The sequence below is a fragment of the Canis lupus genome, chromosome 22 (assembly GCF_003254725.2).
Source record: "Canis lupus dingo isolate Sandy chromosome 22, ASM325472v2, whole genome shotgun sequence".
In the NCBI taxonomy this organism is placed as follows: Eukaryota; Metazoa; Chordata; class Mammalia; order Carnivora; family Canidae; genus Canis; species Canis lupus.
In genome coordinates this window covers 58,207,065-58,219,793 of record NC_064264.1, presented here as the reverse complement: position 1 = coordinate 58,219,793, position 12,729 = coordinate 58,207,065, and the positions used below count along the sequence as shown (strand labels likewise).

The 12,729-nt window shown below is 45.8% G+C and overlaps 1 long non-coding RNA gene across 1 annotated transcript; it reads left to right on the top strand.

Moving 5' to 3' along the window:
- Positions 1-1,335: 1,335 nt before the first annotated feature.
- Positions 1,336-11,399, top strand: LOC112656081 (uncharacterized). The gene is made up of 3 exons (XR_003134088.3): positions 1,336-2,184; positions 7,388-7,502; positions 10,966-11,399. It is a non-coding gene; the product is annotated as an uncharacterized LOC112656081 (long non-coding RNA).
- Positions 11,400-12,729: the final 1,330 nt, after the last annotated feature.

Sequence of the window (12,729 nt, the reverse complement as noted above, 5' to 3'; positions counted from 1 at the left end):
CTAGCAAAGAAGTCATCTAAATAAAAGAATGAAGTTAATAACTACAAGTGACTTGCCAAATAGGTGAATGAAATGTGTGTGTGTGTGTGTATAATGGAATATTATTCAGCTTTAAGAATATTATTCAGCTAAAGAAAGCTTTAATATTATTCAGAATATTCATGAATATTCTGGTTCATGTTACAACATGGATGAACCTTGAAGATTTTCTGCTAAATGAAATAAGCCAGACACAAAAAGACAAATATCATATAATTCCATCTATATGAAGTACCAGGGGTCGTCAGCTTCGTAGACACAGCAAACAGAACAGAGGTTACCTGGGGGAAGGGAGACAGGGCAGGTAGTGTTTAACATGGACAGAGTTTTAGTTTAGGATGATGGAAACGTTCTGGAGGTAGATGGTGGTTATGGATGTACAATGTCAATGTACTTCATGCCACTGAAGTGAACACTGAAAAATTGTTAAAATGGTAAATTTATGTTGAGCATATTTTATGACAATAAAAATGTTATTTGTACCTATTAGGCACAATATACTCGTGTTATGGCCTCGGTTTTTCAGTGATTCCAGAAAGGCATTTGACAACCATAGTGATGATTTTTTAAAAAAGATTTTATTTATTTATTAGAGAGAGAGGGAGAGGGAGAAGTAGAGGGAGAAGCAGAGTCCTCTGAGCAGAGACCCTGATGCTGGTCTTGATCCCAGGACCCTGAGACCATGACCAGAGTCAAAGGCAGACCCTTAACAAACTGAATCACCTAGGTGCCCATAGCAGTGATTTATTTCATTTCATTCTTTTTTTTTTTAGTTTAACTTCAATTTACCAACATATATCATAACACCCAGTGCTCATCCCATCAAGTGCCCTCCTTAGTGCCCCGTCACCCAGTCACCTCATCCCCCCACACACCTCCCTTCCAACGACCCTTTGTTTCCCAGAGTTAGGAATCTCTCACGGTTTGTCTTCCTCTCTGATTTTTCCCCCTCTCAGTTTCCCCTCCTTTCCCTTATAATCCCTTTCACTATTCCTTATATTTCACATGAGTGAAACCGCATGATGATTGTCTTTCTCCGGCTGACTTACTTCACTCAGCATAATACCCTCCAGTTCCATCCACGTTAATGTAAATGGTGGGTATTCACCCTCTCTGATGGTGAGTAATATTCCATTGAGTATGTATATATATATGTGTATGTATGTGACGCATACATATATTTATATATGACACACATATATATATGTCACATCTTCTTTATCCATTCATCTGTCAAAGGACATCATATCTCCTTCCACAGTTTGGCTACTGTAGACATTGCTGCTATAAACATCGGGGTGCAGGTGTCCCGGCGTTTCACTGCATCTGTATCTTTGGGGTAAATCCCCAGCAGTGCAATTGCTGGGTCATAGGGCAGGTCTATTTTTAACTCTTTGAGGAACCTCCACACCGTTCTCCAGACTGGCTGTACCAGTTCACATTCCCACCAACAGTGCAAGAGGGTTCCCCTTTCTCTACATCCTCTCCAACATTTGTTGTTTCCTGCCTTGTTAATTTTCCCCATTCTCACTGGTGTGAGGTGGGATCTCATTGGGGTTTTGATTTGTATTTCCCTGATGGCCAGTGATGCGGAGCATTTTCTCATGTGCTTGTTGGCCACGTGTAGGTTTTCTTTGGAGAAATGTCAGTTCTTGTCTTCTGCCCATTTCTTGACTGGATTGGTTTTTTTTTTTTTGGTGGGGGGAGGGAGTGTTGAGTTTGATAAGTTCTTTATAGATCTTGGATACTAGCCCTTTATCTGACATGTCATTTGCAAATATCTTCTCCCATTCTGCAGGCTGCCTTTTAGTTTTGTTGACTGTTTCCTTTGCTGTGCAGAAGCTCTTTATCTTGATGAAGTCCCAATAGGTCACTTTTGCTTTTGTTTCCTTTGCCTTTAGAGACGTGTCTTGCAAGAAGTTGCTGCGGCTGAGGTAAAAAAAAGTTGCTGCCTGTGCTCTCCTCTAGGGTTTTTTTTTTTTTTTTTTTAAGATTGTATTTATTCATGAGAGAGAGACAGAGACAGAGGCAGAGGGAGAAGCAGGCTCCATGCAGAGAGCCCATCTCCTCTAGGATTTTGATGGATTCCTGTCATAGCGGTGATTTAAAGAGAGAAGAGCAGAATGGTCACACACTGGCCTGAAGGTAAGTGCAAGTTGACATTGTATTAGTCAGCTCAAGCTGCCATAACAAAACACCATGGACAGGTCATCTTGAAGGAGAGCAATCGATGTCCTCAGAGTCCTGTAGGCTGGAGTAGAGATCAGGCACCTCAGGGGCACGTCTAGCGAGAGCCCTCCTCCTGGCAGACAGACGGACGGCCAGCCCCTTGCCAGTCCTCACACGGCCTTTGCTCGCTGTCTCTCTTCTTACAGAATCCAGTCCTACTGGATTAGAACCTCATATGTACGACCTCATTTACGCTTGATTGCCTCCTCCAGGAGGCAGGCCCTATCTCCAAATATAGTCACATGGGAGGTTAGGGCTTCAACACATGGAATTTCCAGGGGGACACAGTTGGGTCCCCGTTGGCTCCCTTCTCTCCCATTTCGATTGGGCAGTGGGTGAGGCACATGTTCGAGGACAGGGTGGCAGCGGCTTCAGGGTGTTCCTGACAGAAAAACAGCCTTTCCTCCAGCGGAGGAGAGGGGAGACGCAACGATGGAGAGGCACGCCCAGCAAGGAAAGGCAGCAGCCTTCCAACGGCTCAGAAACCACAGATTTGGAAAGGAGCAAGGATGAGCACTGGTGTCGCTAGGAGAAGAAACACATGACTTACAAGGACAGGAACAAATGATGGCCAGTGCATTTTTTCACGCAGCAGAGAACAGCTTAAAACCATGGATATTTACGACACTTTAAATATATAATTCCTTCGAGGAGAGCACAACAACCCCCTATTTTCCAATGCTATTAAATATTAATAAGGAGGAGACGGCCTTCCCTTTAAAAGCACTCACAGGTTTTGGGCAGAGCAGGTGACAGACTGGAGTTAATCTCTGACCAGTGAGACCGTGGGCATTTAAATAACAGCTTTTACTGGTCCAGTGCTTTTTCCCCATTTATGCTAAAGGCCTAATCTTTCTGCGCTTATGTTCTCAAGCAGCCACGGTGAGATAAGTGGCATTTAGCTGTTCAATATGATGAAATGCTAAATATGGTTTGTGCCAGACTTAATTGCCACTACAAACGCCATCGAGACTCTGTGCCTGCGTGTGAGATTGGACTGCAGCGTGAGTGATCCGTCCTTGGCCACCCCTCCGACCGAGGCAGATTGCTGCAAGATTGCTTTGCCCATTTGATGGCAAGGAGAGCTCCAGTGAGCAGATGGGTGGCACCAAAGTCCAGTTCAGTTGTTTGATATCGATCTAGCCACAATCTAAATTCAGTTTAAAAATACAAATCAGGGCAGCCCGGGTGGCGCAGCGGTTTAGCGCTGCCTTCAGCCCAGGGTGTGATCCTGGAGACCCGGGATCGAGTCCCACATCAGGCTCCCTGCATGGAGCCTGCTTCTCCCTCTGCCTGTGTCTCTGCCTCTCTCTCTCTCTCTCTCCTCTCTGTGTATTCTCATGAATAAATAAATAAAATCTTAAAAAAATACAAATTAAAAAGAGAGAGATTGAGGGAGAGGACCTGTCACTGGGAGCTCTCTTTCCCTCCTTCCTTCATTCTTGGATGAAAGGAGCTTAAGTGATCCACCTGGAATGTTTCCTCTCTCTTATATAAGCTACAAAAGCTTGTGTGTAAGGCAGCTGATCCGGCTTCTTCCACTGTGCTCCCGTGCCCCTGTGTACACCCTAGGGTGTTCTTCTCCCTGTGTCATCCCTGCTTGTGACTCAGAACCTTCCTGGGGTTGCCTCTCTGCCACATCTCTGCAAACTTGCTCCCGTTCAGGTCCTCTTCCACAGCTCTTGCTTGCTGCATCAGGAACATCCTCCTCCCCTTGCTCTCTGTGACAGTGTACCACCCACCCCCCATAGTGGACACTGGATTCTCAGAGCTGAAGACCCATGTCTTCTGTGTCTTCTGGTCTACCACCCCAGAGAAACAACCATTCAGCCTGAGCCTGACTTCCCAGGCCTCTCCTTCATTTGTTGAGAAAAGCACATCTCAACAGCCTTGTTTATGGTCCTAGGTTCTTCAACCCTAATGCTGAGAACAGTCAATCAAGGTAAGGATCTCTTGGGAAAACCAGTTGTTGGCACATTGTACGTGCAAAATCACAACTTTAGCTCATTTTCTCTCTTTTCCTAACAAATCAAGCTGTGATTGGCTAAGAACTTCTACCTTAGTAATGATATCATTTACACCTTGCACAGTGGGGGTGCCTGGTGGCAATGGTCTGGGAGCCTTGGGGCATGTGTTATGACATCATCACTATGTCCTCCTGGGTAGACCTCCTGCGGTCTTGGGCAGTAGATGTACACAAGTTCTGTGAGTCACTCAAGTTCTAATCTGTGCTCGTCTTTCAGTTTAAACCCATGAACACCTTAACTTCTCAACCTCTTTATAGAGAACTGCTTCTCATTGCTTGTGTGACACTGGGTTGGGTTGTGGCCATCACCCCTCAGGAGTGAGCATTCAGTGCCAGCACAATCCACAGGGATCATGGCCCTTGGGTAGTCATCGGCTTCAGAGGAAGGTGGTAAAGACTCAGCAGGAGCGTTCTGCATACCCAAGAACTCTGTCCACTTCTGTTCCCTTCCCTACTTCCCAATTCTCATGCAAGGAGGAACCCTAACCCTGTGCCAGATGGGCTCAGTGGGCATGGAGGACCGGTTGTCAAGGAATTGAGGGTCATCATGCAATTTTGGAAATTGTCTTTGGGGTCATCCTGGCCCCCAACAGTGTTCTGTGGCTCACTTCCACCTGGGAACTGCTACCCCCTGGACCCTAGGCAGGGAGCACACAGGGACCCAGAGCTTGAACTCTTAGAAGGCAGTGGAGAGGTTAGAGCTCAACCATGCAATCATAACCATACTAAATGCAGCTAGGACTGGATGACATGATGGGAGCATCATCCTGAGGCCCCTAAGCAAGGCAGAGAAGCCAGAGAAAGCCATCCCTGGGAAGGGACTTCCAAGTGGCTATTTGAGCATGAGAAGGGGCTCACTGGGCATAGTGGCAGGGAGCTGACGGAGACCACGGGGAAACAGCGTGTGCAAGTCTCAGATCTGAAACAGTATGAAGCTCAGTCTCAAGAAAGTTGAGAAAATAATAACTACATGCTTGTTTGATGCAGGTAGAGAAATAAGAGAGGCATGAGGTCCCAGGATGGAAACATCCGGCCCAAGATGGCATAGGAAAATGGCAGCCAGGCCACAGATGTTAGCTCCCAAGGAGTCTGAAGCAAGTCACCCTTGCAGTGCACAGACACCTGCAGGCTGGGAAGCTGAGTGGCGAAGCAGGCAGGCTGGAGGCAGCTGCAGAGCATGGATGGCGGGGGATAGTGGTGTCGTGCAGGCACAATAGTGCTGCTGACTAAAGAAACTGGGTGGGCAGGTCAGGTGCCATGGGTCTGGTGAGTGTCGTGGCCACGGGTTCCCAGTGGTCCTGACACACCTGGCTGTGTGAGGTGCTGCGGGACGCTCTGTGTGGGCACAGGTGCAGAGATGGTGCAGACTTTGAGTCACACCCCCTCCCAGTTCCCAGGCAGACTGATGGCCGGGGGAGGAGCAAGGACCCCGGCTGCTTGGGACAAAGCCACTGAGGGTCCACAGAGCCTCTAAGTGGGGAAGTGGGGAGGGAGAGAGATGATGCAGGCAAGGGGACTGATGGGGTCGAAGGAGGCTGAGCTCAGGGAGTAGAATGTCTGGTTTGAATGATGGAGCTTTGGCTGGTGGTAACGGGGAGGAACAGAACCGTCAGGAATATGGGAAGACATTAGCAGCCCAGACATGGTGGTGTGTCTGCTCAGACCCAGGTCCTCAGGCTGCTGCAAATTTAGCGGGGGCAGAGGACTGACCCAGTCAGAGGCAAGAGTTCCAGCAGACCCATTAGGGGGTCACCAGGATGCATTGTCATGGCAACCACGAAAGCTCAAAGCAAGGCCACCCATCCTGCTCTCATGGGGCTTCCCTTCCTGGGGGGGAGGATGCTTGGTGCTGGTCATTCAAACATGTGAGCCCAGCAGCGGGAAGCAGCAGGCTAGGGTGGTATTGTGCCAGCAAGTAGCTGAAGGGGGGCCGGGTGCCCTGAGACCCCAGAGAGAAGCTGAATCAGTGGAGGCTCTCATATGCAGAAATTGTCAGCCTTCTCTCAGGCCAAGCTGCCCCTTCAAAGTGCAGGGAGCTTGGCTTTGTAGCCATTCCTCTCCGACCTAAGGACTTCCCAGGCTGACGCTTCACCTGGAAGCAGCACCCTGCTTGCCTAGCTCTTCCACAGGCAGGTGACCCCTGTTGCCAGGCTGGGTCTCACACCTGAATGCAAGAAGAAGAAGGGTGGTCATTCCTCTCTGTGTCGTTCATCTTCTGGGGAAATGGCCTACAAAATAGGTCCAGGATAAAACCAGCAGCTGCAACCTGCACATGTATTTAGATACTTGCCACTTAAAGTATCTAAAAAGATCCTTTCTGGGCGTTAAAAAAAAAAAAAAAAAAAAAAGGAAAGGTGTGGATTCCATTCATCATCACCTAAGTGTTATTCTTTCTAAAAAATAAATCCAACTCCATTGCACCCTTACTGATGACAAGACTAAGTCCCAATCCCATGGCATGGCATCTACAGACTTCCAATCTAGTCCCATCAATCTTCCAACCCACTTTTTACCACGTGCCCTAAATAGCAAGCAGTCCAAATCCACATCAGGGCTCAAGCATCTCATTAATGGTTCAGGAAATCTGGGCCATGGCTGGACTACACACTCCTCTCCCCCTTCTAATGACTAGAACCCACCCTGTGGAATGAACTCAAATACCACATCCTCTTGGGAGCCTCCCCCAGATCCTCCAGCAGTTACTGTGTCCTCACTACTCTTCTTCACATGCACAATCCTGTGCCACATGGTACAGCAGAGACCACTCGTGTGTGTGTGTGTGTGTGTGTGTGTGAACTATGTGTAACTGACTTTTTTATAGATCAAGAATCATCAAAAATTAGCAGTTACATATAGTTCAACCAAATGTTTGTCCCTCATTGTCTCTCTCTCTGTGTCTGTGTGTCTTTAATAGAAGTAGAATCATTAATTATATCTGGGCCAGTGGCTGTTGTTTAGTAAGATTATATTTTGCAAGTGTGGTCATATGACTGAGTTCTGGCTGGTGAAATACAAACAGATGTATTGACCGACAGCATCTAGAAACCGTACTTAATAGATAACTTGTGTATACCCTTTGTTATTTCTTCATAGTCCTTCATCCTTCCTGCGTCCTGAAATGTACTTATGACTTCTGGTGCTCTAGCAACTCTTTTGGAACATGAGAAAAAGGGGTGTATCCTAGAGATTATGAAATGGTGAGCTAGAGGTAGGTTGAGTCTCTAAGATCTTTGGTGACAAACCCACCACAATAGCTCTGGAAAGATAGAGAATTTCTACTTGAGTAAGCCAAGGTTATTTGTAGCGGAACCTACTTATAAGTGATATGTAATGAATTTGAATTATTTCCTCATATGCTTGCCTTCTTACCAGACTGTGAATTCTTCAAAAACAGAGGGTTATGTTTTTAACTCTTTGATCCCTCAAGCACTGGGCCTGGCAAATACTCAATAATCTTTATAAAGTATTTTGTTGGTTTGAAGAGAGTGATTCAAGAATGGCTTATGTGACTGAAAGACAACATTTAAATATCATTAGGTTAAAGACAGACTCAAAGAATACCAACAAATGAATAGGAGAATAGATTGAGGTGGTCCACAGGACGCCTGGGTGGCTCAGTGGTTGAGTGTCACCTTCAGCTCAGGATATGATCCTGGAGTTCCAGGATTGAGTCCCACATCAGGCTCCCCATGGGGAGCCTGCTTCTCCCTCTGCCTGTGTCTCTGCCTCTCTCTGTGTCTCTCATGAATAAATAAATAAAATCTTTTAAAAAAATGAAAAGGTGGTCCACAGACATTTTTTACAAGAAACAATGTCAATACATATCAAAGCATGACAATATGTGTTTGATTTTGCTGAGAAAACTCATCTCCTGCGCTTCACTCACTCTGAGAGGCAGAGGATCAAGGCCAATGAATACAACCAGTGTAAATGGCCAGTAAATGCAGTTGGAGAAAGATAGAGGAAGAGAAGGAATGAGGATTGGCAATACAGGGAACTTACTCCAATAACTGACTTTGATGGGTTTAAGCCTAAGGAAAAGCTGCAGACCTTCCGAGAGGAGCATGGTCTGAATTTAAAGAGCACCAGCAACTACCCACCCTTTCCAAAATTGAAAAGGCCAGAAACTCTAAGTCTTTCCTCTGTAAACTATGGCTTTCTGTTTAACTGCCAGGAACAGTATAAACTGTGCAAATAGCATGCTATGAAATTGTTATAAATCAGGAATCAAGCGCCCAGCTTCTCCATAACGACATGTGATTGGGAGTTGCAGGCTATGCTCAATGCAGTCTACTGGCCACGGGCTTAATGATGAGATCAGGGCAAGTCAATTTTCACTCGATGTGAGAAAGTTTATTAGTACAACTAAAACTATCAAAATAATCGATTTATAAATCTAAACAAACCATTAAGGTAAAGGAAGCCCTAATAGATACTAGGGTCAATGTCTCAATCAATAATATTGTACAACTCCGGTGACAAGTCAAATGTACAAAAGAGGGTCAGTTCTGCTGCTACAAATGAATCATGAGCAATCAAATATAATTTCGCATCATAAAAGACATGTGGCAGGCATAATAGATCTAATTCCTCCTCTGATCAGGGGAGAGGTAGGAGTTCAATTATAGCTCCAGTCCCTGGAACACAGCTTGCTAAAGAAATGATGTTTTTACCACCTAAGAGACAGAGATATGCGTTGGGGGTGGGGGTGGGGCAGAGGCCGTGTGGCCTCAGGAAGTGGGAGTGGATGAAGACAGGAGGGTTCAGGATTGTTCTGTTCTCACCAGCTGGCTGAGCCTGGGGGAGCGTTTTGCTTGTTGGGGAGTCTGCATCTTCCCCGTGTAAAGTCAGAGGAATGGTTTAAGGGCAGGGAGAGTATAATGAGCTGTAAAATGTTTGGGGAAGCAGTATAACCTCACCTGACCGACTCGGGATCCTAGAGAGAGGGGAAAGGTGGGGTGGGCAGGGCCCAGAGCACTAGCAGTGGGGAAAGAGGCCCCTGGTCTTGGGCAGCAGGAAGTGAGTGGGCTGTGGGGAGGGGGTGGGGGGGGCGGTGCTGCTGCTGTGAATTCTCACCTGCAGCCACCTGCTCTGCTCCATCTTCAGGCAGCTTGGGGAATCTGCAGCCCCTAGCCCCCAGTTGGGGTCCACACCAAGTCTGTGAGGCACCTGTAACGAGTGAGTACACACTGAGCATGGGGGGGGAATGGAAGCCTCTGCCTCCTCCTCCTGTCCTCCGGGGTAGGGGCAGCCTTTGGGGGTCTGGGCTCTGGAGCCTCCCCACAGCATCTGCCCCCATCATGTGGTCTCCCCCTGGGTGTCTGTGTCCTTGTTCCTTCTTATAAGGACACTCGGGTCCAGGGCCCACCCTCTCCAGTGTGACCCCATCTGAATCTACCTAATTCCATCTCCAGAGACACTGTTTCCAAATAAGGTCAAATTCTGAGGTTATGGGTAGATATGAATTTTGCAGAGATGCCAGTCCCCATGATGTCAGGTGCTTCTCATTTTCTGCCCTGGGGCTTCTCAGACACGCAGGGGGTGCCCTCAGGAATCCTGGTAGTCATGTGTGTGGGTGGCAGATGACCGGCAGACACTGAACCCTCGGAGCCGCAGTTTCCTGCTGGTCGATTTGGCGTCAGCAGAGCCACAGATTGCAGAGCCTCCAGGGTGAAGCAGAGTGTGGAACTGAGCTTCCTTTTGGAGCCTGACATCCTCAGGTCTTGGTTGCTTTGGGTGCTTGTGAATGTCTTTACCTGCCTCTTTTTTGGTGCTTTGTTCAGTGTTTGTAGCTCTTCTTGGAAGGGTTGTCTTCACACACAATCCTGGTTGTAGCTGTGAGCTGGAGTCTGTTGTTGTCCCTACCTTTGCAAGCGCCCCGCCTGTCACCTGCCTCATTCTCTGTAGGAGATACAGCAGCTCTTCATCAGACTTCTGTAAACCACGTTTCCTCCCAATTGCTATAATCTCAGCACTATTTCTAGCCTACTAAATCTGGTCATTTATTTTATTACTTTTTGAAGATTTTATTTATTTCAGAGATAGAGAGCACAAGCAGGGGGAGCGGCAGAGGGGGAGGGAGAAACAGGATCCCTGCTGAGCAGGGAGCCCAACGTGGGGCTCCATCCCAGGATCCCGAGGACATGACCCGAGCCAAAGGCAGACACTTACCCGACTGAGCCACCCTGGTGCCCCTAAATCTGGTCATTTAAAAAAGCCTTTTCATATATGCCATCTTCACAACCAAGCCTGTGAAGTCATTAATGCAGATGTTATGTCCCCATTCCAAATACGGATACATTACAAGGCAGAGAGTTGAAATATTGTCCCAGGGTGAGTATCTACCAAGTGACAGGAAGAACAGACCCACATGTCATGTCATGTTTCCCAACCCCAATCACAGTAGTGTAGGGGGCGATTGTGACATTATCAGGTGCCAAATGAGGACTAGACACTATGGACAGGTCCTAATGAAGACTTTCTGTGAAATAAGTTAATCACACATTTTCCTCCTGTAACATCCTATGTCTGCATGCTTCTCTTTTGTTCAGGAAGCATATAGCTAATTCAGTAATATTCAGACTTTGGTAAACTTTCAGGGGATGGGCTTCCATTGCAAATAATGATTTATTCCTCTCAGTAATCACATAGATTCTTGTTCTCATTTACAGTCTAGGTAACCCAGTGTCCGCTGGGCTTATCGTTCCAGCATGAGCCTAGAGCACCTGCCATGTTTGCGGATGTCATCCCTGCAAGTTGCAAGTCAGGCACTCAGCTTTTCTGCCTTGGTTAGTCAATTTGCAAAACAGTAATGATCAGACCTTTATTAGCAGAGAAGAAAGAAAGGGGGGAGGAAGGGAAGTAGACTGAATATTTCATATTTTGGTTAAGTTAGCATCAGTTTCCTTTCACTGAAGGCACACATAGTTTTGTGGGCTACTTCTCTTTTAAATTTTATTTGTCTTGCTATAGTGGAGAGCCAAAAAATGTGCTGGGCTTTTTTCATATTTTTTTTTCCTCAAGAGTGCTGTTTCTTCACTAATATCTAATGAGCCAGGTTTACCACCTGTTTCATCGATTTTGTGTATTGAATTATGGAATGTGCTGGTGGCTGAGATATAAAATAAATGAAAAACATAAAATCTATGAAAACCATGAAAAAGTTTGTGCTTTTTTGATATGCATATGCTGGCTTTGGATTAATGTGCAAACAGTTACCAGGAAAAATGACAAATTATTACTGAATTCAATACCAAGTTGTGTGAGGGGACTTCAAGGCTACAGAGATTGGGGAAAAAAAATAAAGACTCTGTGTTGTGTCTGACTGGAAAGTCCCACTGCAGGGAGCAGGATGAGGCTAACATTTATTTATTTATTTGAAAATTTTATTTATTTAAGTACTCTCTACACTCCCTCCCCCTCCCCACCATGGGGCTTGAACTCGAGAGGTAGAGATCAAGATTTGATGTTCTTCCAACTGAGCCAGCTGGGCACCCTCACAACGAAGCTGGGGTTTAAATGAAAGCATTTGATTTGGTAGATGCTGTGAGCAAGTAATTTGAGCAATAAGGTGGCTCAGAGAAGGAGTATGATGTCTGGGTGTGGCAGTACTCTTTTTAGAGGTCCTGTTTTGGAAAAGTATTAGAAGAGACCTAACAATTCTGGGGGGTCCCTGCAGCCAGAGTGAGGGCTTCAATCTGCATGGTTGACAAGAGAGACTGAAACTTCAATGTAATTTCTAACAGGTAACACTTACCTTGTGGCAGAGAATTTGGAAAGCTCAGGAAAGTATTATGGAGGAAACAAGTCACCTGTGATCTTGCCCCTGGGAGGAGGCACTGTAAGCATCTCTGTGTGCTCATCCTGGCCTCTGTGGGGCTGCAAAGAGATACATATATTTTTGGATAAAAATGGAATTATTCTCCAAAGACTTAATATCCTGATTTTTAAAATTAATATTATCTTAGTAATTTTTCAAGTTATCATTCTTTGCAATGTGTCGAATAGTATTGATATAAGGTTATAAGGTTAAACAATTCTTGTATTCTTGGAATAAATTTTACTTGATGGTGATGTATTATGATGGAATATGCTACTGGATTCAATTTGCTAATTTTTAAAAATATCTCTATTCATAAGGAAAATTGGCCAATAATTCGTCCTGATTTGTGAGTACAATTTTTTAAAAATATATCAGGCTTACAGAAGTGTCACTGAATTAATTGGGAAGCCTCTCATATTTTGCCATGCTCTGGAAAAATTTAAATACAAGCTAGACAGACATAGCCAGTACTGGGACTTCTGGTTCCAGCAGCATGCTTGGCAAAATTGAAGTAGAACACTCCTATTACAAATACCTAGATATGCTAAGTAAAAATGCAAGGAGAACAGAAATTAAATAGAAAGCCAACCTCCCAAGAAAAAAGGAAACCCTG